Source organism: Astyanax mexicanus, chromosome 15, assembly GCF_023375975.1.
Source record: "Astyanax mexicanus isolate ESR-SI-001 chromosome 15, AstMex3_surface, whole genome shotgun sequence".
NCBI classification, from domain to species: Eukaryota; Metazoa; Chordata; class Actinopteri; order Characiformes; family Acestrorhamphidae; genus Astyanax; species Astyanax mexicanus.
The window spans coordinates 35,736,762-35,761,263 of NC_064422.1; the positions used below are offsets into that span (position 1 = coordinate 35,736,762).

Consider the following 24,502-nt stretch of genomic DNA (forward strand, 5'->3'; position numbering starts at 1 on the left):
ACTTAATACTTTGACCAAAGAACGAACGTGAGTTTTCTTCAGAAGATACAGATCAGGTCAGCCAAGAGGTTTTTGGTAAAGTTATATTTTTAGTGTAGAAAGGGTGATGCAAAGCGATGCTTAGCTAATATTGCTAACAAACACTGGTTTTATACAGACACCCATCTCCTCTCCATAAATATACACACACAAATACACAGAAATCAACCAGAGCTTTCCTATTACCTCAGCACAGTATCTGGTATCTTTCTGTGCATTGTGGTCCAGTTTAAATAACACTACATGTAGAGAGATTATATAATTTTTAAAGTAGCCTAAAGATCTCATTTCATGTTTTTTTTTTTCTATCATTATTTTGGTCGGTGGTGTTTACTACTCAATATGAATGAATGCTGTAAGATGTTTTTTTGTGAGAAAGTGTTCTGGTTCTTTTGTTTCAGTCTTTTTTAGTGTGTTTTCACACCTGTAGTTTGTTTACTTTTCTCCTGTTTCTCCCTCTGTTTGGTTTGGTTTCACACAGGCATAAACCTAAATGCACCAAAATGTGCACCAATAAACCACACAAGCACAATGTCTCTTCTGATTGGTCAGAGCTATCTAATAAAGAAGCAAAAAAGTAAATATAGTGAGAAAATTCTGTATTCCAGCACATAGTGTAAAGCTGCTTTAACACAGAATGCTGAAAATGTGCCACTGCACTTTCAAACACAGTGTTTTCAATGGGATGCACAGTGCAGATATACACTTAGTAAATGGAGTGTCATGGCTGTGAGCAGTGAACACTGCACATACCATGCATGTAAACAGCATGGAGCAGCATAGACAGCATTTGTTCATAGTTGTGGTAATTAGCCTTATTTTGCTATTATATCATATTAGATTGCGCCTGATCAGCAGTTAAGCTTAAATAAAAGAAGTATATTTGACAGCTGGGTCGGATCAAGAACGGATCACGTTTTCACCATAAGCGAACCGCTCCGAAGTTAGTTTGGAACCGCATTCATGCTTCTTTTTGCTTTTACGCTTTATGCGCTACATGCTTCTCTCTCGTACCAACAAAATCACAAATCTCTAAAACAGCAAAAGCAAGCCGCATGGCCTTTTTTTCTCCTGCTCCACCTGAGCATGTACTTCAGACCAGCTGTTTACTCTCCACTCGATCAAAATATCCGAGCTGCTAACACATTTATTTCACCTTTATAAAGCTATGAGTCGTCTCTCAAATATGACTTTTTTTGTTGTCGGAGAAAAAGGTGACGTTTATATGCTTATCAATGTGAGGTGATTAAAAACTAAATAAAAAATATACTAACAAAAAAACTAACAATTTTTGTTTAGTGGAACGTTTTCTGAATGTCATAGCTGATGTTGTTAGAACCTTTTCAAAATATTACTAAATGTTTTTATAACGTTATTTGTTACGGTCTTGGCTGATCAGTTGTTTCTAGGTTGGATATTAAATCTTCATTTCATTATTTTAACAAAACCATTCCTTTGAATTTTTGCAAAAATAAAATCTATTAAAATAGGAACTGGATCTTTTACAGCATTTCTCCAAATCATTCCTCTGTTTTTCTCTAAAGGAGTGTTTCTCAGATGTGCTCCTCAGTGGTTCTGAATGACCCTGCAGTCCCTGGTTGCAATAAGCGCTCCCCTCTAACACACCTGCTTCAGCTAATGAAGAATTCAATAATTAGGCTTGATAATTAGCTGATGAGATGAACATGATGTAGCAGAGTGTAGAGATCCCAGAGCTGGGTCTGAGAACTCCTGCTGTTCACTAGGAGTTTCTAAATGATAATAATCAGTACTAGTGTTCATATTACTCATTATTCTTTAATGGTAAAGGGTAATCCAATTCCACGCAATCAGTGCTTGAAGTAGAAAAAGAGAGAGTATTTCCATTATGTACAGTACATATTGAAAGAATTCCTGCCCCACTCAAGGTGATTCTGATTGGTTTTGACTCACTGTTGTCCCACCCCATCTGTAACGGACTTTCAATAGTATGATGAAAAGGTGGGACTTAAACAGATGAGATTAACCATATTAAATCCTAAATATTTGGTGTATTTTTGTACAGAGCTAAAGCTGTAAGAAAGAAGTAATTGCAACTTTTAGCATCTTCTTAAAACTAACCACAACTGTGTTAATCCGACTTAGAGTGAGAACTTGAACCACTGATTAGTCACCACATCACACACTACTGCGTCACATACAACCGCAGTGCCAGGGCCAGATAAAGGTTCTTGGGTGCCTCTGGGCTTTAAACTTATAGAGCCCCTTCCACACAAACGAAAACATTATGAGGCAGTTTCCCAGAATGGGGTTAGGTCTAGCCTTGGACTACTTAACATTTAGAATAGAGGTTGAGATGAAGATTAAGTCTACAGCCCCTACAAGTGATATCTGAGGCTTTGAGTGCTTCCAGGGCCACTGTGGTCCCTGTAGTTTTGAAATGGAAGACGTTTGGCACAACCTTGAGTTCTCTGGCTAAATCAGGCTAAAAGGGTTTTGGTAAAAGAGGTAATAAAGAACCCAGTGGCCACTTGCTACCTGTTCTGTTGGTGGAAAATAATGTTTCTACAGTGGGCTACCAATCAAAATGAAAACAAGCAAAATGTTGAGGAAAAGGCACGTGATAGGTCACATAAAAATATCTTTGGCCTGATGGAAGGATTTTTTTAAAAACGAAAAAAAAGTGAGAACCATGTCTAGTGGAAAAACACCTGGTTAATACTAACCCTACTGTGAAACATGTTGGTGGCAGCATCATGCTAAGTGGGTGTTTCTTTCTCAATGTCACAGAGACTGCTAGCCATTGAGGGACAGTTAAAGGCAGACAGAAAAATGGAATATACTCTAAGATATCCTCCTCCAGAGCACACACAGACCTAGTGTAGAGGGACAGTTCACCTTTCAACATGACAGTGACTCAAACAAACAGTCAAAACAAAACTGGAGCGGCTTCAGGGAAACCGGTGTGTGGAAAGTCCTCTGGAAAAATGTACTAAAACCTCTGTGTCTCTCTCTCTCTCTCTCTCTCTCTCTCTCTTTCCTTTTCTCTCTGTCTCTCTCCATTTTTCTGTCTGTTCTGATTTGCAGGTATGTTTTTTTTTTACATGCATCACCTCAAATGTGGAAGGATGTCTCCAAAAACAGCTTTAATATACAGAGTTTGTCCTGTGAGAGAGAGAGAGAGAGAGAGAGAGAAAGTGAGAAGGAGAGAGGAAGAGAGAGAGAGAGAGAAAGAGCACTCTTCCAAAGTACACAGAATAAATTTTAACTGCGGTTGCGAGGTGAGTTTTTGACAGAACATTTGGAAAAGATCTGTACTCTAAACTGCATGACAGACTTAGATCACCCATACTTTCTGCCGGGAACATCCAAACATTTCTGTCTGTCTCACACACACAAACACACACAGCATTGTGTAGTAGCAGTAATGATATTAAACGCAAACCTCACTCTTTACACTGCTCAAAAAATGAACGAAACACTTAAATCCACAAAGAAGCAGATCTTGCTGCTGGGCTGATGCACTTCTACAGCCTTTCTGTCCTGCTCTCCTCGAGTTAAGGTCTGTGTCATGGTTAGGAATGCCACCTGACAAAAAAAACCTGGACACTGTCTCAAACTAATGAATGATGGACCGTTTTCCCCCCACCAACATACATTACACCTCCATAAGGTGAACATAACTGAATCAGAGATGGCTTGGTAAAGTAGGGTTGTATTATATAGCTCTGAATATTTTAACAGATTTCGCCACCCATATCAATGGTTGTGTTGTCCCTCAAATAATGCTATTGTAGAGCCACAGATACCAATTCACTGTCTATCCAGTTCTGCCTGTAGAAGCCACCAGGACTAATGGGGTAGTCAAGACAAATGATACCAGAGTATCAATGATAAAAAAGGTGCATGTCAGCAAGCATAGTAAGAGCATACAAAGTAAATCTAATGAGTCAATTGAACAGACACAGTAAAGACAATGAATTTACCTACTTACCTATCTAGGTGAAACCTGGACAAGTGGCAACGCTAATACTGGTATCTTCTTCAAGCTTTGGACACTGTGCTGGGAAAAGCAACAGACTTTCTTAACCTGTACAGGTGCATCTCAAACAAATATCATTAAGAATATCATTAAGAAGTGTCTTTATTTCAGTAATTCAGTTCAAAATGTAAAAACTCGTATATTATGTAGATGTATTACATAATTGCATAATTACATGTAGCTTTTATTTCTTTTATTGTTGATAATTATGGCTAACAGCCAATGAAAACCCAAAAATCAGTATCTCAGAAAATTTAAATATTATATAAGACCAATTGGTACTTTTGGTCTTTTGCAGTGTGGGCACTGTGCCAAGTCCTGCTGGAAAATGAAATCTGCATCTTCATAAATTTTGAAGTTGGAATATTTTCTGGGAACAGTAAAAACAGATTGCACTGACTTGGGACTTAATATAACACAATGGATCAACTCCAGTGGATGACATGGATCTCCATCACTGATTGTAGAAACTTCACACTAGACCTCAAGCAGCTTGAACTGTGTTTCTCTCCACTCTTCCTCCAGACTCTGGTCTCTTGATTTACAAATGAAATGCAAAATTTACTGATGATCAGTGATGGGTTGGAGAGACATGTCATCTACTGTGTTATATTAAGTCTAAAGTCAGTGCAGTGTTTTGCCGGAAGATCTTACAGCACTTCATGCTTCCCTCTGCTGACAACTTTTATGGAGGTGTGGATTTCCTTTTCCAGCAGGACTTGGCACACTGCCCACACTGCCAAAAGTACCAATTGGCTTTATATAATATTTCAATAGTAATATTTGTTCAATTTAAAGAAATAAATGCTTAAAATAGATCACTGGGTGTGTAATGCATCTATACAATATATGGGTTTCACATTTTAAACTGAATTACTGAAATAAAGTAACTTTTCAACATTTTTTTGAGATGCACCTGCAGTGACAAGGACACTAGAAAAAATGCACGCCCAGAGAAGAGTCAGTCAGAAAGAGGAGACCTGCACCTGTTGTCACTTGATTTAGAGTTGCATATGCCTCCTAACTTGGCAGATTAATATAACTTTGTGATACTGTGATCCCTTAATTCTTAGAGTATTGTAGATTGATAGTAAGCCATTTGAAACTATTTATGTTTAAAAGTAGCCACCAATGTACAAAAATGTAATCAAATATTTGACATATACATTATACATTTTCCATGTATGTATTCCAAACATTTGTGGATAACCCTGACACAAACACACACAGCTTTTCTAGTTCCTGTAGAGAAATACTACCAACAGAATATGAATTTCTACCTGGACCTATGAAAACCCTAATGCCTAATGCCAGACATGGATTAAAGGGGTTTAAATACCCCAATATTCTTCTTCTTCTAGATTTTAAATCATTGCTTTGAGGATTTGAATGCATTCAGCGAACAATAGTATTAGTCAGGTCAGGATTTTGGATGATCTCCACCTCATCTCATCTCATCCCCAACTCCCCAACTCATCCCAAAAGTTGGCGATAGGCATGGAGCCAATTGGTTCCTGTGATCTTATCTGGTCCTTTTTAGACAAGCTGTGAGTATTTGTGCATGTGCACATCTGTGTCAGCAATGGATGCAACATGAAGTAGAAGAATGCATTCATTGGAAAGGTGTCCACAAACATTTTAATATACAGTGTACATATAAATGTACAGTGCTTGTGTTAGAGTTGTGGAAGTCCTCTGCAGCAGCTCTCCTGATCTTCTGTTGGGTGCGGCTGGATTGTGTTGGGCGTCGGAGGCATGGCTGTGTTCAGGGACACTTCGCAGAGCAGGAAGTGCGCTCATAGCGCGTTGGCTCTGGGGAGGGGGAGCAGCGAGAGATTGACATCTTGATCTCGCCTTCAAAACATTTCTTTGTTGGCCTGTGAGAGCTGCGTAGCTCTGGAATACTTTCGGCATTATGACATTCAGAGCTGCCATATTCCCAGGCCTGCTGTGACTTCATGCTGAAACACACACAGGAGCTTGTGAAACACAGAAACACAGTTACAGCTTAATGCTTTCAGCTTTTATATAAGGTTTATAATTATGTGGCTTATCACAAGAGAGCGTAGCGTGTTTGACTTTGCTTTATCATGCATTATTTATGTGTTACAATTGTTTAACATAGTTTGTGCTCAGTTAGCATATTCAGTGTGTGTGTTTGTGTGTTTGTGTGTGTTTAAAAGACTGTAGTCACTCGATTGGGCATCTCTAAATATATAATTACATATATTATTATATCTGAAGTTTGGTGCCAACAGTCTATTTTCACGTCTTTCACCTGCATCGTTTAAATAGCAACAATGCTTGTGAACATATCTACGTAGGTGGGTGTGGCAGTCTCAAATAAGTCCATCACGTGTGTTCAGGTAAATTTCTGGCTTATTGTTATCTTGGGAACACAAAAAACACAGGTGCACCACTGACTGAAATTAACCTAAACAGATGTCAACACTCAAGAGTTATTGCTATCTTGGCAGTGAATAGTCAACACCGGTGCATCCCCAACACATGTACACCCCTGCTTGTTAGGCACACTTGGACACACAGCATTGCACAAACCCAAAATACTTGCATGTTACACCCAAAACACACCCATGATTAATCAAGAAAATTAGCACACTGCCGTTTGCATGTTTTGAGCTGCACAAATTGTACTTTTCCCATCGTTGTGATAGCAAAGACAGCCTGTGATAACACTGATGCCATAAACCAAGCTGCTTTGTTTGTGGTTGATGGCCTGCCTATAGATCCCTAAAATAAGGCACATCGTATGCCCTGAAATGGCTATGTGAGTTGGTGAGCACAGAATAAGGTGGTAAGGTGCCATTTAAAAGGAGAACTTAGGGTGTCCACTCTGGTAATCAAAGGGCAAAAGTTTTTTTTGTGGGGTAAAAACTGCTGAATTCTGCTGGGTTTTGAATATTTGAAATCTTCCAACAGACAGAAATGGTTAGAACAGGGTTGTCCACTGTGTTGTTCATTTAGTTTTATGAATTGCTCCTGAAAATATTCAGTAATTCAGAACAAAAGACAACATGATCATTCATAAAAATACACTTTAAAAAGCTGCATGTCCACAAACATTTGACAGCCCATATATAATCAGTGTTTAAGGTCATGACGCTGTAACATGCACTTGCTACATGTGCTAAACAGACAATAAAAGGGAATGCTCTGGGGAAGCCACACATGAATCGAAGGTCATCATGCCCAATGGTCAGTGCCTAATGTCAGCTAGAGGGCTATTAAACCCCCCGGCACCGGGCTGTGGCCTAGTATTACCTCATTCTCTGGAGTGATGTACCTCCATCCAATACAATTTGGATGAGCTGGGGAGCCAGACCTAATCCTCCAACATCGACATCTGACATTACTAAAGCCTCAGTGACTGAATACAGTAAAATCCTCACACCAATGTTCCAGCATCTACTCGAAAGTAGTGATGCATCAAAACTGAACCATTGCAGGTTTTCATTCATTTTGACTCTTTTAGTTACTATTGTGTAAATTAATGTTAAAATAAAAATTATATATATTTATTAAACACTAAACATTTTTATACAATTATTTTTACATTTTCTCCCATTTTTCACCAAGTTTATCTAGGCCAATTGCCCCACTTATTCAGCTGCTAGCTCTTAGTCAACAATGCAAGGAGGCTGAAGACTAGCACATGCCTCCTCCGATATATGTGAAGTCAGACTCCGCCTCTTGTCCAACTGCTGCTGATGCAGTATTGCTGAGTAGCATCACAGCGCACTCGGAGGAAAAACGCAGCGACTGCGAGACATCAGCTCACAGACACCTTGTGCTGATTGACATCACCCTAGGAGTGATTAGGGGAAAGGGTGTCAGTTCCTCACCCAGAGAGAGCAAGGCCAATTGTGCTCTCTCAGGGCTCTGGCAGCTGATGGCGAGCTGCATGACCATGACAATATAACATTTAAGGACATTTAAAAGTCTGTAATTTGTTGTGTTCAGCCAATTTGAGGCACAGGGACTATAAGCAGACTCTGAACAGACTTTAAATCGACCTTTGAAATGATTCTCTGAATCGAGTCATCAGCTCTGATCTGATGCACCCCTCCCACCTCTACTTTGTGTAAACAGAGCATGCAGATCCCATGTGCACACAACTGCTAGTACATCCACTATTGGATTAAAAATGAGGAACGAGTGGATTTTAGCTGTTTATCTGAGCTTGATTACTTGCTTACTCTTGACGACAGGTTGAGTACACCATGCTGGTTAGATAGGGTAAGACTTGTTTGATATAAGTATGTTGTCTGTACCTTATTTTGATCTTGTTTAGTATACAGGCATATAGATACCTGGCAGCTATTTGCCATTTTCAGCCAAATAATTTCAGATGACGTTGGTGCATCTCCAGTGGAAAGATTAAAGGCTGTTATGGCAGTTCTTGATTTTCAGAAAAATATTGGAACATCGGAAGAGCAAAAAGTGTGTTTCTAAAAGATCTTTCCAAAACCATCCCTAAATTCATCTCCCTCTGTTTTTCTCTCTCTCTCTCTGTCTCTCTGTAAATGTGTAATGAGGTTCGCTCAGGCCCTGCGCTGAGTACGTTCCCCTGGGTCACTTTAGCCACCCCTCTCACTCGCTTCTTTTTTCTGCCTTTCATCCATCATGGCTGATTTCCCCCTTTCTGTTCTCCGTCTTTCTCTCATCACCTCTAATGTTTTTCTCCATCTCTCTCCCACCTGTCTCTTTCATTCTTTCCATCTAATTCTCACGCTCTCTCGCTCGGCCCCGGCTTTATCCCTCCCTGCATTACTCTCTTTCTCCGCTGCTTAGTTTTGTTTTTATTTTAACATTTTTTATTTTATTTCTGTTACCTCTCTCTTTATCTCTCTCTTTCTCTTTCATCTCTCTCTCTCTCTCTCTCTCTCTCTGTCTCTTTAACAGTGCATTTCTGTTTCTGCACTTTTCTCTGCTTCCTGTGATTCTTCTACAATCTCATTCCTTCCACTCTACATCCCTCTCTTTCTCTTTCTGTCTTTCACAGTCTTTTATTTCTCTTTTTATTTCTCTGTTTTTCTGTCTTCCTTCCTCCAGCTCTCTCTTTCTTTCTCCTTTATCATCATCTTTATCTTATCATTCTTTTTTATTTCAATTCCCCTTTCAGAGTATCTCTCCCTGACTCATTCACTCACTCTATTTCTCATCCCCCTCTTTCTCTTTCTCTCCTCCAATGCCTTACTTTAATTTTGAATTCTATCTTTCTTTTCTTTTTTGCCTTTCTTTTTTTTTATTTCTCACTTCTTATTCCTTTCCCTTTCGGTCCCTCTTTCCCTTTTTCTTTCACTGCCTGTCATTTTCCTCCCAGTATATCTCCTTCTTCACCTTCTCGCTCTCCTCTTTTCCCCCTAGTGTCTCTCTTTCCCTCACACGCTCTCTCTTTCCTCATTTTAATGTCCCACTGCAGTTTCCTTCACTCTCTCTTTCCCTTCAGACTCTCTCTTTCTCTCTCTCTCTAACAGTGCATTTCTGTTTGTACACTCTTCTCTGCCACCTGTGATTTCTTCTCACTCTCTGTCACATCCCCCTCTTTCTCCTTCTCTCCTGCAATTCCCTCTCTCTGTCACAGTCTGTTATTTCCTTCATTTTGAGTTTCACTTGCTCTCTCTCTCTCTTTTTTTGTTTTCTTTTCCTTTTGGTGATTTATTCCTGATGTTTTTACTTTCTTTTTCATTTTTTGTTTGATTTTTTACTTTTTCATTATAGTCTTTCACTCTCTCTATCACTTGATTTATCATTTTATCCTCTCTTTTCCTTAATCCTCCCAGTGTCTCTCTCTCTCCCTGGGTCTTTCTCCCTATTTTGTTTCTTTCTCTTTCTCTCTTTAACAGTCAGTTTATTTCTGTTTCTGCACTGGTCTTTGCCACCTGTGATTATTCTTCACTCTTTCTCTTCCCCCATTTTTTCTCTCTCTTTTCTCCAGTGCCTTTCTCTTCTGTCACATTTGCTTCCTTCTTTTGGAGTTTTACCAGTACCTCTCCCTCTCTGTTTCTCTCTCTTTCTCTCTCTTTATCTCTTTCCTTGTAACCCGTTTTTTTCTTGATACTTTCCTTTTTCATTAACTTTTGTTCGTCATTCACCTTCTCTACCTATTTTTCATTCCTACTCTTTTATCTCTCTCTCTTTCTGTTTCTGCACTTATCTCTACCACCTGTGATTCTTCTTCACTTTCATTTTCTTCCCCCTCTTTCTCTTTTTAGCCTGCAATCTTTTTCACATGGTAGTTTTAACTGGTAACCTCTGTCCTCTTTTAGTCTTTTACTGTCTCTCCCTTTCTCTCTCACACACTGTCTTTTCCCCATCTCACTCTTCCCCTCACAGTGTCTCTCTCTCTCTTCTCTCCCTCTGTTTCCCTGCTACAGCTGTCCCAGTGTGTCTCTCTCCCTTTGCCACCTCTTTCTTTTTCCCTTCCAGTCTCTCTCTTTCTCTCTCTTTCTTTGCCTCAGTGTCTCTCTCTCTCTCTCTCTCTCTCTCTCTCTCTCTCCCTCTATCCCCCCCTCTTTTCCCCCCTGCAGCTGGTGCTCTGAGCTGTTGGTCCAGATGGCGTGGAGTGAAGCGAGGGGTGTGTGCTCCCCGTTGCCCCTCAGCAGGCTACACTGTCCTGGGCAGCCCAGCGTTGGCTTCCCTGCTTCTGCTGGAGAACCCCACCCCCCTATACACACACACACCGACCCACCCTCATCCCCAAACCCACTACCGCCAGCATTAATCTCCTAAACGATCCCGCCAGGAGGAGGATCAATACTCATTTACAGAGACGCAGCCTGATCCCTTAATGTAGAGCACAGAGGATGGCTTTCTGCCTCCAACCCCCCCCCCCACCATGCACCCCGGCCATCACCCCTCCACCCGAGCCCACCGGCCCCTGTCTGCCTCCTCCCATTTATTACAAACAATGAAAAGGTAAATAGAAAGAGAAGGAAAAGGAAATACACAGGACTGGTGTTTTCAGAACAATTCACTTGTTCACTCATTCACAACTTACTCACTAAAGCGTTTCCTATATATTCCTAATATAAAGCTTCCTTTAGATTACATAGAGGGTCTTTAACCTGTTATTTGAAATGCTGTTTAAATAACCTATTTTAGCGACTTCGTTTTAGCCATTTAACAGGCATTGTGGCTAGGGCTGCACGATATTGGAAAAAAAATACGTTGCTAATGTTCTTTTTTCGACGTTATAACGCCAAAAATTTCACGCAAAACACTGATCATGAGCCGAGTCAGCACCGAGCACTCAAAACCCGAGGAAAACAGCTAAACAACAGTAATCAGCCCTTTAATCAGACATTTAAATGGCCTTTTAAAAGGTAAATAAGTATTTTTTTTATTTTTCTGGGATTAAAAGCATGCGTTTAGATGTAACTGGAAATATCTGCACAAAACTGTGCTGGACTGAGGTGCACAGCTTTCAACACATGCTTTTACAAGCCCGTGCCCAACCATGTGGATGGAGGCCATGCGATTACCTCGTGTTTACTCCTCCCCCCCCTTGTGCTTCTCAGGCAGCAGCAGCCTGTCACTCACACAGACACAGAGACAACACTGTGTATCTACTCCTTGCGTCAAAAATCTAAACATTGCAACATGACGTGTTTGATTTAATTGCCTTAAGTGACATTATCTCACTTCCTGCAATGCGCAAGTCATAATGATTATGCTTAAGCAATTTATCATGTAGCGCTAATAGTGGCAAACTTTTAAAGAATTACATTATCTAAAAACTTAAACTGAAATATTTTGACCCTCAAATGTTATGTTTTACACACTCTAACAATTCTATTTTGTTGAATGACAAAAATATGTAACACCAAAAGCACATGTGACCAATCGGTTGAGTTGCCCAGTTAGAGTAAACAGAATGTAATATTAATGTTAGCTTTTAGACGGTAGTCTTTTATTTTGACCAGCCCAAGGTACACCTGTGTAATAATCACTGTGTCTAATCAGCACCTTGATATATTACACCTGTGACTGGTGGGTGGTTTATCTCAGTAAAGAAGAAAGTGCTCACTAACACAGATTTAGACCCAAATTTTAAAGAAAGATTGGAGATTAGAGAGACAAAGGTATTTTGTGTACATAGGAAAAGTCTTAGATCTTTGAGTTCAGCTCATGAAAAATGGGAGCAAAACCAAAAGTGTAGAGTTATCTATTAAACGGCTGTAATTGAAAAGATGGACATGTATGTTGAAAATGTATTTAGAACAGTAGACTAAATTCTACTTATTTTGAAATACAGTGATTGTAATACTGTATTAGTTAGTTAGATCATGCCTAATATCACACTAACTGGGCAAGTCAACCAGCTGGTTGATGTCCTGAAAATCCTGAAGAAACTGAAAGGTTGCTAAATGACCATGGAATATTTTAGTGGGCTCCGAGTGATTCAGCAGGCTAAGCGCTGCCACTATGATCAAGAGATCACCGGTTCAAATCCTGTTCATGTAGCTTGTCATCGGCTACCAGAGTCCTAAGAGAGCACAACTGGCCTTGCTCTCTCTGGGTGGGTAGATGACACTCTTTCCCCACATCACTCCACAAGGCATCAAGACTTCACATGTATCGGAGGAGGCATGTGCTAGTCTAGTCTTCACCCTACTGGTGTTGGGGCATCACTAGTGATAGGAGGAGTCCTAATGAGTGGGCTGGGTAATTGGCCTTGTAATTTGTGGAGAAAAAGGGAGATAAAAATAGAAATGTTTATTTTTTTGTAATTTTAACAGGGTAACAGTCTTTGATCTTAATTTAAATTGAGAATATTATGGCTATTTCTGTAATAGGGAGAAAATCTGAATGGAGCAGGACAAAAATAAAAAGGAAAGGATGAGGGAAAATGGAAAAGGAGAAAATGACAGACGAGGATACAAGGCCAGCGCACTGCTTTTTTACTTAACAGAAAATAAGTCATTAATTTGGTCAGTGAAGTCATCCCTGAGCCGCATCAACCTGCTGCTTTCTGCTTTCCCACTGCAAGTGGTCTCAGGAAGTTTTAGACAGCAGGTCTAGTTATATTTTGGTCTGTTTGGGTGGTCCCATCACCGGCAACTGAAAATAGAGGCTTCTGACATCTTGACTACCACTTTAATAACACGTGGGACGTCTATATGCAGTTTCATATTTGTGGCGGCATTATTTTTACTCTTTGTTTTCCATCGGCACAAGAAAATATGACTTCATGCTAAAACAGCTTCCATCCAAGGAAAATGGGAAAAGACCGGACTTTCCATTGAATAATGGCTGTGTCTTTTTCCAGCCGCTCTGCTCCAGCGTGAAAGCGAGAAATAGAGTGCGTGTGTGGTTTCTGAAACACCTCCTCATTGATCTCTGATGATGCCCGCTCTTTACCAGAGCACCTTTCCACTGCTTTCTCTCCAAGCTAGGGAGTCTGTTATTCGCCTCCAGAGTCTCTCAGTGCCTGTTAGTGGTCAGGCTCAGGCCTGCAGCGCTGGCCAGCGCTCTATCTGCTGTTCTGCCCACGGCTGAGCCTACTGGACCCCAGTGGAAGCTGTGGGCTGTTCAGCAGGGCAGCTGCTGCAGTCAACTCCATCTCCATCCACTGCCACATGAAGACCACGAATTCTGCATTTTACTCCTGCTTTAGTTTTCTTTTCTGTGAGGTATACTTTGTAACACTTGTTTCCGTGAATCAGCCCAAGTGAAACATGCAGTATTTTTAGTTACAAGATATAGACCTTTTTCACCTTTCTGTGTTCATTTATTTGGAAGCATAAATAGCAGCGTTAGGTGGTTTCCGTTCCTGTTCTACTTAGTGGCCCTCTAATGTGATGTCATTTCCAACTCTGATATCTATTTCCTGAGGTGTATGATAAGGTAGATCCTACTTTTGCTATTCAAACAGCCTTAATTCTTAGTGGCATGAATTCCACAAGATGTTGGAAAGGTTTTGGGATTCTGATCCATGTTTATTGTATCACATTATTTCAACAGAGAGTCTGTTTCCATGCCTTGCACCTGTGTCGTTTAAAAAGCAGTGGAGTTTAGGAATATATGTACGGCGATGGGCATGGTGATCTAGAAGTGAGGTGTGGTCAGGTAAATATCTGGTGTATTGATATCTCGGCAAAGGAAAACACAGGTGCGTTACTGACTGATTTGAACCCAGACAACAGTCAACAAGTCAGATGTTCATTGTTATCTTGGCAGTGTGTGTACACCCCCACTCGTCACACACATATGAGGATTCGCCGCAGTGCACAAACCCAACTTTTGCATCTCAGCAGATGATACTTACCTGCGCATTTATGCTATGAGCCCATTTAAAGGAACAGTAATGTTATTTAATTCTTCAAGGTGAATTTGCTGATTCAGATTGGTTGTTTGTGTGTGTGTAAAGATTTGGCGGCTGAATACTGTTGTCAGGGTTTTATTCAGTCAGTAGCACACCTGTTTTTTTTTCTGCCACCAAAAGAGAAACACGTCAGAAATGTACCTAGACACACCTCACTTCCAGACCATCATCGATGTAAATATATTTCTAAACTCAGATGCTATTTTAATGGTGCGGGCATAAGGGATGAAAATAGACTTTTGGTGGGGTGTAAGATAGCAACAAGCATCGTGACGCACCTTGCACAGTGTGTACGATTGGGCCCAGTATCCTAATTAGTTTTTAGTATCAGTATCAGTCGTATCTAATGTTAGTATCAGTGTTTTCCATGTTCCATTTTAAGTATTTAAAAACAAAACAAAGTATTACTACACAATATTTACCATAGAATACATGATTTTTTTGAGGTGGAAGATACTAAAGAACATTTAAAATTCTACAGCTGCCCTAAAATAGTTATACCAACTTCCATGAGTCATGCTTTAGCTCTTTACCCCAGGAACACTGACTGGACTATTCTCTTGTAAATATCCAAGCAACACTGCTGGACCTTACACACTAATTTAAGTGCAACACACCCCAGCATTCTGGTGGCACTGCTGTTCAGAGAATGGCTCAGTACCCAAATCAAATCATAGCAGCGGTGCTGTGGTGGTCCCTTTCCACTGATGGATGGAGTCGAGAGGGGGGTTGATAAGTGTGTCTAATGAACTGGTGACTCAGTACAAGTATCAAATTTGGTGGAAGGTGGAAATGAAGCCATTGGCGAGCAGCAGAGCACCAGCAGGCTTTATCAGATGCTAAGAATGTTAATGCTTTTATTATCTGTTCTTTCAGGCCACAGCACAGCCGCGGAGCACTTTGTTCTGCTGAATAATTCACTGAACGCAGCCACAGGCAGAGGGGAGGCAGCGAAGTGACGAGGGGACAGACCACTTCCTCGGCCTTGTCTGATCTCCATCCAGAAGCTCTGGAGTTTATAGAGGACCTGCAAAGTTGAGTTTCAGCTAAATTTTATTGTATAGAAACTTTTTATATATCTTAAATAAATGAAGTTCACCAAGCGCCTTTCTAAAAAGCCAAGGACGCTTTACAATTTACACATTTTACACACAACTATTCATACACAGCACTTATCCACACACAGGAGAGAAGCAGCAGCCAACAGCGCACAGCGTACTCTCAACCAGAAACAACTGTCCACCTGGAGGACTACATCGGGCACTACTACTTGCATTTACCCAGGACAGAGTGCCAATCCATATCTGGGCACAGCCATACATACAGTACATTTACACACACACACAAACTTACATACATACCACACAAATATACACACACACCAGATCAATTTAGAGTATCCAATTTTCCTGATCTCCATGTTTTTGGACTGTGGGAAACCCATGCAGACACAGGGAGAACATGGAAACTCTACCCAGATAGGGACTTGAACCCAAGACCCCAGTGCTGGGAGGCGAACGAGCTAACCACTAAGCCACCATATTTTCTACAATAAGTTCAAATATACTGTACAAATTCAATTAGGCTACGTAATAAAATAAAAGCCTGAGTTTGCTTATTCTAACCTTCTGTTTTTGGCAAGGACTGCATTATTATTACTAAAAAAAAAAATGGTTTTAGTGGCTGTTGGCTTTACATAAAGAAAATATGCTGGTTGGACACAGATCAATTAGGTTTGCATCTAAACATAAATGCTTAATGCTTTTTCATCCAAATAAATGAGCTGTAAACTGGAATGGCCACGCCCACAATTAATTTCACTGGCCAGTGAAGTTTTGAGGCTTAAGAGTGCATTTCTGGGGCATGGGGATGGATTTATTTTTGCCAGTGCATCCTTGATGCACGAGTTTCTGTGTGTTCCTCCCGTGTCTCCACCCTCAGTGTTTTCACCTGTGTCTCATTTGTAGCTCCGCCCTGTCGTTACCTGTCCTCAGCTGTTTCCTGTTGTCCGGTCGTATTTATAGTCTGTGTGTTTCCTGTTCCGGTGTCGGTTCTTGTGCGTTTATCGTCTGTTAAGGTTGCGTGTTTTTCTATGTACTTAGTGTTCCTTGGTTTATTCAGTTCTTTGTTTGTTTTGTATTTTGTTATTCTCTTTAATAATACCTCGCATTTGCGTTCACTCCTGTTCATGTACAATGTAGAAAAAACAAATACACATAATAAGAAGGTGCGTCCAAACCTTTGACTGGTACTGTATGTAGTTGCATTTTGTCCATGTACAATTACGTCATCCACTTTGTAGCCTTTCCGTCAAAGGTTTACAACAGCACCAAGGGAGCACCTCTAGTGAGCTATTATTTGGAAGTTGGTCAGATCCAGAGTGGTTAATCAGGAGAGTGGGGAGAATTCCCAGTGGGCTGGTAACATTTTAAGCTGGTTACTGTGAGCCAACATACTGTATAAAAACCCACTCATATAAACACACTGACTGTATAAGAACACATCGCTGTTCTCGACTATCCTTTTAAGCTAAAAGATTGAAGTTTGTGATTTGTGTAATAAACCTATGCCCTTAACCCAGACCTTGTATTTGTACCATTCAAAGGACAGTTTACAAGCTCCACCTGTCTTATACAGTACAACAGGCCTGCCATTGGTTGTGGTAGGCCATTCTTAGCACAGGACTGCCAATGACATGCTAGCAGTATGATAGTGGTGTGGTACAAGCTGCTACAAGTGCTTTCTGGGGATTTTCTGGGGACATACGTCAGTGTCACTGCTAGATCATGCATGGCCAAAAATAAGCCAAGTGTTCCTTAGTGATAAAAACAAGTGTCATCTATAACTGTACACCAACAAGGTAGATCTAAGGTATGTTTCTAACAAAGTGAAGACTGGTGGCTATATATCTACATATACATACTTTAGGGTTTTGGGGTTTTAGAGTGTGTGGGTGTATTTTTTCCTCCTCAATCATCGAAGACTGTCCACTCAAGCCTCTAAGAGTGCACCACACCCAGCTGAGGTCCGGCAGAAACCTGATAGTCATCAGCAGGTACAAGAATAGCCCAGCGCTGCTCTGGCCAGCACTAGCTCAGCTGCAGCACATGCTTTTGTGACCTGTAAGAGAAAATGGCGGCAGACCTGAGAGATTTTATGGCTGTGTCACAATTCTGTACTACACACTAATACTACTATATACAGCTCTGGAAAAAAAAATAAGACACCATGAAAAAAATAAAAATTATGAGTTTCTTTGATTTTATCAAATTGAAAACCTCTGAATATAATCAAGAGGAAGATGGATGATCACAAGCCATCAAACCAAGATTAACTGCTTGAATTTTTGAACCAGGAGTTTTATAAAGGTATCCAAAAGCAGTGTGAAAGACTGGTGGAGGAAAACATGCCATGATGCATGAGAACTGTGATTAAAAACAGGGTTATTCCACCAAATATTGATGTTTGAACTCATAAGACTTTATAAATATAAACTTGCTTACTTTAAAACAAGGTCTGAAGGGTCTGAAAGCTCTCCATCTTTTTTGTAACTTCAGCCATTTCTCATTTTCTGTAAATAAATGCTCTAAATGACAATAGTTTATTTGTAATTTGGGAAAATGTTGCCTGCAATTTATAGAATAAAACAACAGTGTTCATTTTACTCAAACATATACATATAAATAACAAAATCAGAGAAACTGAAGTGGTCTCTTAATTTTGTTTGTATATAGGTACAGTATATAATGTGTACTAATCTATATAGTGTGTGTTTGGAGAGGATAGTATACAAAATATATAAACTTTGTAAACTATTCTGTACTACAGTAAATAATGAAGCATTGTTATGCATATATATTTTACTGCAAGTTTCCCAGCTGCCATTGATGCACTTACATGCACATGCTATCTGCCATTTTTCTCTAATATTGTTTCAGACATAAGAGCCAATTTTCAATCTACATTTTTGTGTTCTTGTGGACTCTTGAAACATAATCAGTCTACAGCCTAAATACTGTGGAACAGCCTAAATACTGTTCCATTAAAAAGTTTGCAGATGGCCATATACAGTACAAATCCCTGTATGTGTTCCTGGTCCTCCAGCGTTATTGGGTATGTCCTGGGGATTGACTTGCGTGGAGTTGGTACAGTACAATATGTCCGATAATGGCGGAGGAGCAAGCTTAGAAACAATTAATATGTTTCAAAATTATTAAAAATAGTACTGTGTGTGACAAAATAAAGTTTTATGTTATTTTAAGGCGTATATAGAATAGAGTTGTTCAGAATTCAAATACATGCTTAATTTCTTTTAGTAAGCGACTATGTGAATATTTGCTCCCACTGTATTATTTTTGGAAGTGTGCAGTCACATTAGCAGGACAGTCAACTAGCTTGCCTTGCTAGCTAAGCCAGATGACTGATCAGTTAGCTCTGATTGGTGGTTCATGCCATCAAGAACACAGCTGTGCCATTGCAGAATGACCATCTGGGGCAATGTCATATACCCTGTTCAAGGTGCGTCACAATGCTTGTTGCTATCTTTAAAACCCCATTAAAAGTCTATTTTCACGTCTTGCGCCCATGCTGTTAAATTGCATCAGAGTTTAGGAATATATCTATGCCAATGGGTGTAGTGGTCTGGAAGTGATCTGTGTTCCTGGCGGTGGGAAATACAGGTGCGCCACTGAGTGATTAAAACCATGACAACAGTCAACAGGCAGCTGCGCAATCTTGTCTTAGCCATGCAGGAGCACCTTGTGCGTTGTGCACCCTCACGATACTGAAGACACACTGACATGGCCTAAGTCAAGTTTGTACTTGTGAGTCAAACTTGCCAAGTCTGTACTGACAAGTATGCATGTTCAAACATTGCACACTCAGTAACCATCTGGTTTTGAGTGTGTATTATGGATAATTTGAGTATATACGCTTAACAATCAACACTCTACAACAACTACAACTACATTCAGCAGATATGCAAATCCATATCCAGGCAAATATTTAAACATCTACACACATACATACTTTCACCCACAGACACACATACACACACCTACCAGGGCAATTTAGAGTAGCCAGTTGACCTGATTTTCATGTTTTTGGAATGGGGGATGAAATCAGAATCCAACACATGGAGAATATGAAAATTACACCCTACACCCAGGTAGAGACTTGAACCCAAGACTCCAGCAATAATATTGCTTTTAGATCAAAATAAATCTGGTTCTTAAACTGGTTCCATTCAGGGTTATAAGACCCTTGGTGCTTTTCAGTAAACCAGCTTGTTTATTTACCAGTTTTAATGGAACTGAGAATATCTTATTAACACAGGAACCAACAGCTTTTGGTTTGCACAGAAAAATGTGCTATACCAGTTTGTTTCCAGAACCTTTTTTGGTGTAAATTATCGAAATGGTTCAAAATTAGGTGTGCAAACTAGAAAGGAGCTTATTCCACTGTGGTGGAAAAGCCCTATGGGCTAACGACAAAGCCACCATACCATGCCTATACATTAATACATACTAGTCAGTATTAGTTATCCGTATGCAGATGAGACACTCTTCTGTTTCTTTGACACTCTTAGGAAAATGCTCTTTCAGATTTGTTTCTTTTTTTCTGCAGAAACTCGTAAAACCTTGTGAACCTTTATCGTGAGCTCTGCGTGATAAGACGTGAAAAGTCCAGGGTGTGGTATTGGATGTGCAGCTGAGCGTTTCTGGCTTCGCGTTATTCTTATTACCCCATCTCTCTCTCTCTCTTTCTCTTTCTCTTTCTCTTTCTCAATCTCTCTCTTTCTCTCTCTCTCTATCTCTCTCTCCCTCTCTATCTCCTCTATTTGTCAGGCTCTCTTTTCATTTCTGCATCTCTCTCTCCCTCTGCTTGGGTGCAACAATATAAACAGTCCCTGAGGAACAGCGAGCCCTTTCTTTGGGTGGAGGATTGAATCATCGCAGAAAGGGTCCCATGATCCTCCTTGTGCCTTGGGATACATCTCGCATTCCTCTTCCTACAGACACACTCTCACACACACACAGTCTGACCCACAAAATGCTCACATTGCCTGTAACATGGCATATACATAATCTGAAAAAATGTATTTTTATATCAAGTACACTGTAAAATTAGAGATATTTTACATTCTATTTTCAAATATGCTGTTAAATCCTGTTTTTGGAAAGAAAATTATTTTGTTAATTTATAAAATCCAACATTCAACAAACCTACCAGTCAATAAGACATTGCAGGGATTATTGTGTAGGGACACTGATACAAATAAATGTAATATTTTCTCCCCTCCCACAACGTGAGTGCTTTTAGTTAAAAAGAAAAGAAATCTTAAGGACTGCTGCTTTAATATTTTTTGTACTAACTTTCCAAGCCCAATACGTATAAATATAATTTATTTATATTAATTATACCCATATTATGGGTATGATGGCACATGTGGCTTGGGCTGATTGAAGTATTATACTCAGCATCCAGGGTGTTGGCACATGTAGCACTTGAAATCAAGCTGAGCAATTGGGCCTAAATCAAGCCTAGTTTCAATTCTAAATGATAAAATGGTAAAATGTTTCACTTTCAACATGTGTTCTCTGTTTCATTGTGATTAATATACAAGTGTATGGAGTTTACATCATTGTATTATGTTTTTATTTACATTTATTTATATTTTACATAATGAGCCGGGTTGATGCAGCTCAGGCTTGGCGTGAAGTATTTGGCCTGGAAATTTGGCCAGAGTTATTCTTGCTATCTGGGTACTTAGTTCGAACACCAATTATTTTCACTTAATTCTTGGCCCTAGGTTTGTTTATGCAAGGCATGGGAAACAGAAGGGCAAGATTTCTACATATTTCTTTTGGTGATGTTTTAGCTCAAACACACTCTGAATCTTGCACACCTACTACCAGTTTAGGTGCACTAGAAATCAGAACTCTGTTCGACTCCAATCTTCTGCTCCACAACTCCATCTTTTCCATTTATACCAAGACCTACGAGATCTTATTTTAATGTTTCCGTCTATACAGTTACTTTACCAACTGATTTAAAAGAATTCTCCCCAGGCGAAAGTTTGTGCGAGACTGTGGAGAGTAGTTTGACTCTTCAGACAGGCATCAGAAATTGCCAAACTGTTATTGTGTGTTTAAAAACACAAGCCACAAATATCATCAATGAAGTGAGATCAAAGTAAATAATTGATGAATGAATGGCAGCACTTTGAAGCTCTGCCCACATTGCTTTGCATTTGAATACGGTCTAAATAAAAAAGGTCATGTATAATTTACAACTTCTGCGGAAAATCAAAGTGTCCAATAAAACATTAAAAACAGTCTGTATTATCCTGTCAGTTTCAGACATAGTCTGTCATGCAGTTTCACAAACCATGCCTGAGCTTGTTTTTCTCTCTTTCTTTTTCAGATCGCTGTACACTCTACAGTGTTGGAACTTCAAGAAAGCTTACAACCCCAATTCCCAATTCCAAAAAAGTTGGGACGCTGTGTAGAATATAAGTTATTATAAATACAAACTACACAAAAACTAGAACACATATGAGATGCTAGAAGTGCAACATTTTACCATTTCTTAAGAAACATTAGGACTGTTGATAGACTAGAATTCTAAATCAGACAAAAATGGGACAACATTAAACGATTCAGACTGTTGTTAAAAGAAGAGGAGATGCTACACTATGGAAGATATGGCCCTGTCCCTAATTGTCTAGTTCTTAAGGTGTTAATGGTAAAATATTTCACTTTTAACATTTGTTCACTGTTTCAACATGTGTTTACATGTGTTGTCTGTTTGCATTCTGTTTCTATTTACATTTATTTACATTTTACATAATGTCCCAACTTTTCTGGAATTTTTACCAATGTAATTACAACTGAAAAAGACATTACTACTATATGAATACGAGTAAATATTTTGTGGCAACTTAAGTACTTAACTGGTACTTATCATCGTCTTTATTTTGCACTATATGAAAACTTGCATTGATAAAATTAAGTAAAGGACAACTTCACGATTGACAATTAACTGTAAATAGCTTTACAATAACCAGAATCATCCATTTTCATGTGAGATTGCACTGGTTTTCTAACATGCTTTGATCCAAAGCAAAAATGCTAGCAAGTATAAGTGGCTCAAAAAGTGTGAACCACAAAAAAAAAAAAAAAAAAAAAAAAAAAAAAAGGATTTATATAATATGAAAAGAAGCTTACATTTTGATTTGGGCCATTTTGATATGTAGTACTGAAATGCTCAATAAGCAGCAGTATGATTAGAAATCACAGCCATATCAGAAATCATGCGACTTTTACATCAGTCCTACTCTATATTTGCCACAAATATATGCTGAGGAGATGAAAAATGGACTTACGCACATGTGCATCAGTTCAGGAGCATGAACTCTTCAGACAGATCATATTGTGAAGACTAAAAGAAATCTGATTTGATTAACAAAAATTGACAGTTTGGGTAACCTTTACCTACTGTCTGTATGTCATTTTAATATGAAGTGATGTACACAGCCTAAAAAATCAGATCTGTCTCACATTAATGTGTAATGTGAAAATTGCCATTTACATTTTAATGTCAATATAAAATGATTTTAAAGACATTTTGGAGAATTTCTATTGGTCCATTCAGCATGAAAACAATTTTTGAAACAAAAAACACACTGGCTCTATATAGAACTTGTGGCTCATCTGAAGAGCCTCTGAATAAGTGAATAAGTTTTTTTTTGCTTCACTTGACTTTTTAATTTGTGAAACGTATATACATAGAGTTCCTAAAGAAGTAGAAACATTTGTACCTATCTGAGTTGGGTTGTAGGTTGTGGTAGAAGATAAAGTGACTGTTTTCCTGCTTTACAGAAAACAGGTGTTTTTTTAACCATTTGGATACTGATTCTCTTGTATCAGGCACTTACAATACCAGTCAATAGGTGGGACACCGCTTATCATTTAATGTGTTTTGTACATTGTATATTGAAATTAAATACATGGAGCACAGAAATCAGTACCTGCAGGATATGGTTACCAACTGTCCAGATTCCACCTGGATTGTCCTTTTTTAAACAGTCAGTTCCGGTAAAGTTTTCATTCTAAATGTCCTGCCTTCTGTAAGTAAGTTCATTGTCTTTACTGTGTCTGTTAAAGTAAGTATTTAGAAAACGTGCACCACTGTTTTTATTGTTACAGCGGGATAATGTGACTAAAAATATGGTTTAAATCAGACTCAGGCTCAAAATGACAATGATGGGGCAGACCGGGTCAGGCTCGTACAGAATGTGCACAGGCTCGAGTAGGGTTGAGTAGGGTCAGGCAGGATTTTTGAGCCAGATCTAAGCTCTAGCATGGCCTAAGAGTTGTCCTTAATGGCATTATTCTTTTCTTTTACTTGTACACTTTAAGTAGGTTTTAAAAGTAAATAGAGTTGATGCCTCAAGTGTTTTTAAATCGCCACCTGAGTAACGACATCTTTGAAATAAAGAAATAAAGAAAAAAAAAAATTAATGAAAATGTGTGTCCAAACTTTTGACAGGCTATATGATCACACATCTGTGACATCAGTGATGTAAAAAGACATACGACATACGTCTGGAATGTTCTTGTTGTAGTGTGACTTGACTTGTGTGCAGGTGTGATGGATCACAGTATAAACCAATAGGGTGTCAGAATGGTATATGGTACATGTTTACACTTCTGATGCAAACACAATCAAATTCATTTTAACTATGAGATGTGAGGAGTAAAAAGTAAGTTTGATTGTGTGAAAATGTGAGGAGTAGAAGTAAAAAGTAAACTGTAAAATAATTACTTCAGTAAAGTATAGTAGTTTTTGTAATTCATTACTTGACACCTCGTTGTCAGTCATGCTCCGTGTGTGTGTGTGTGTATATGTGTATGAGTCTCAGAGCCCGTGCGTTAGTTGATGAGGGGTCTCGGGGCGGAAGAAACAGACAGACAGGAGCGCGTGGTGTGAGGGGGCGTGTCCTGCCCCTCTCGCTCCCTCCGGAGAGGGGGGGGGGGGGGGGGTTGGGGTAGGTGCGGGCGGGCAAGAAGGTAAATGTCGCAAAGCGCAGT

General features: G+C 39.4%; 1 long non-coding RNA gene across 5 annotated transcripts in view; it reads right to left on the reverse strand.

Moving 5' to 3' along the window:
- LOC125781294 (uncharacterized) overlaps nucleotides 1-24,502 on the reverse strand; it is a 488,206-nt gene that overhangs the window by 326,712 nt on the left and 136,992 nt on the right. The window lies entirely within an intron of this gene.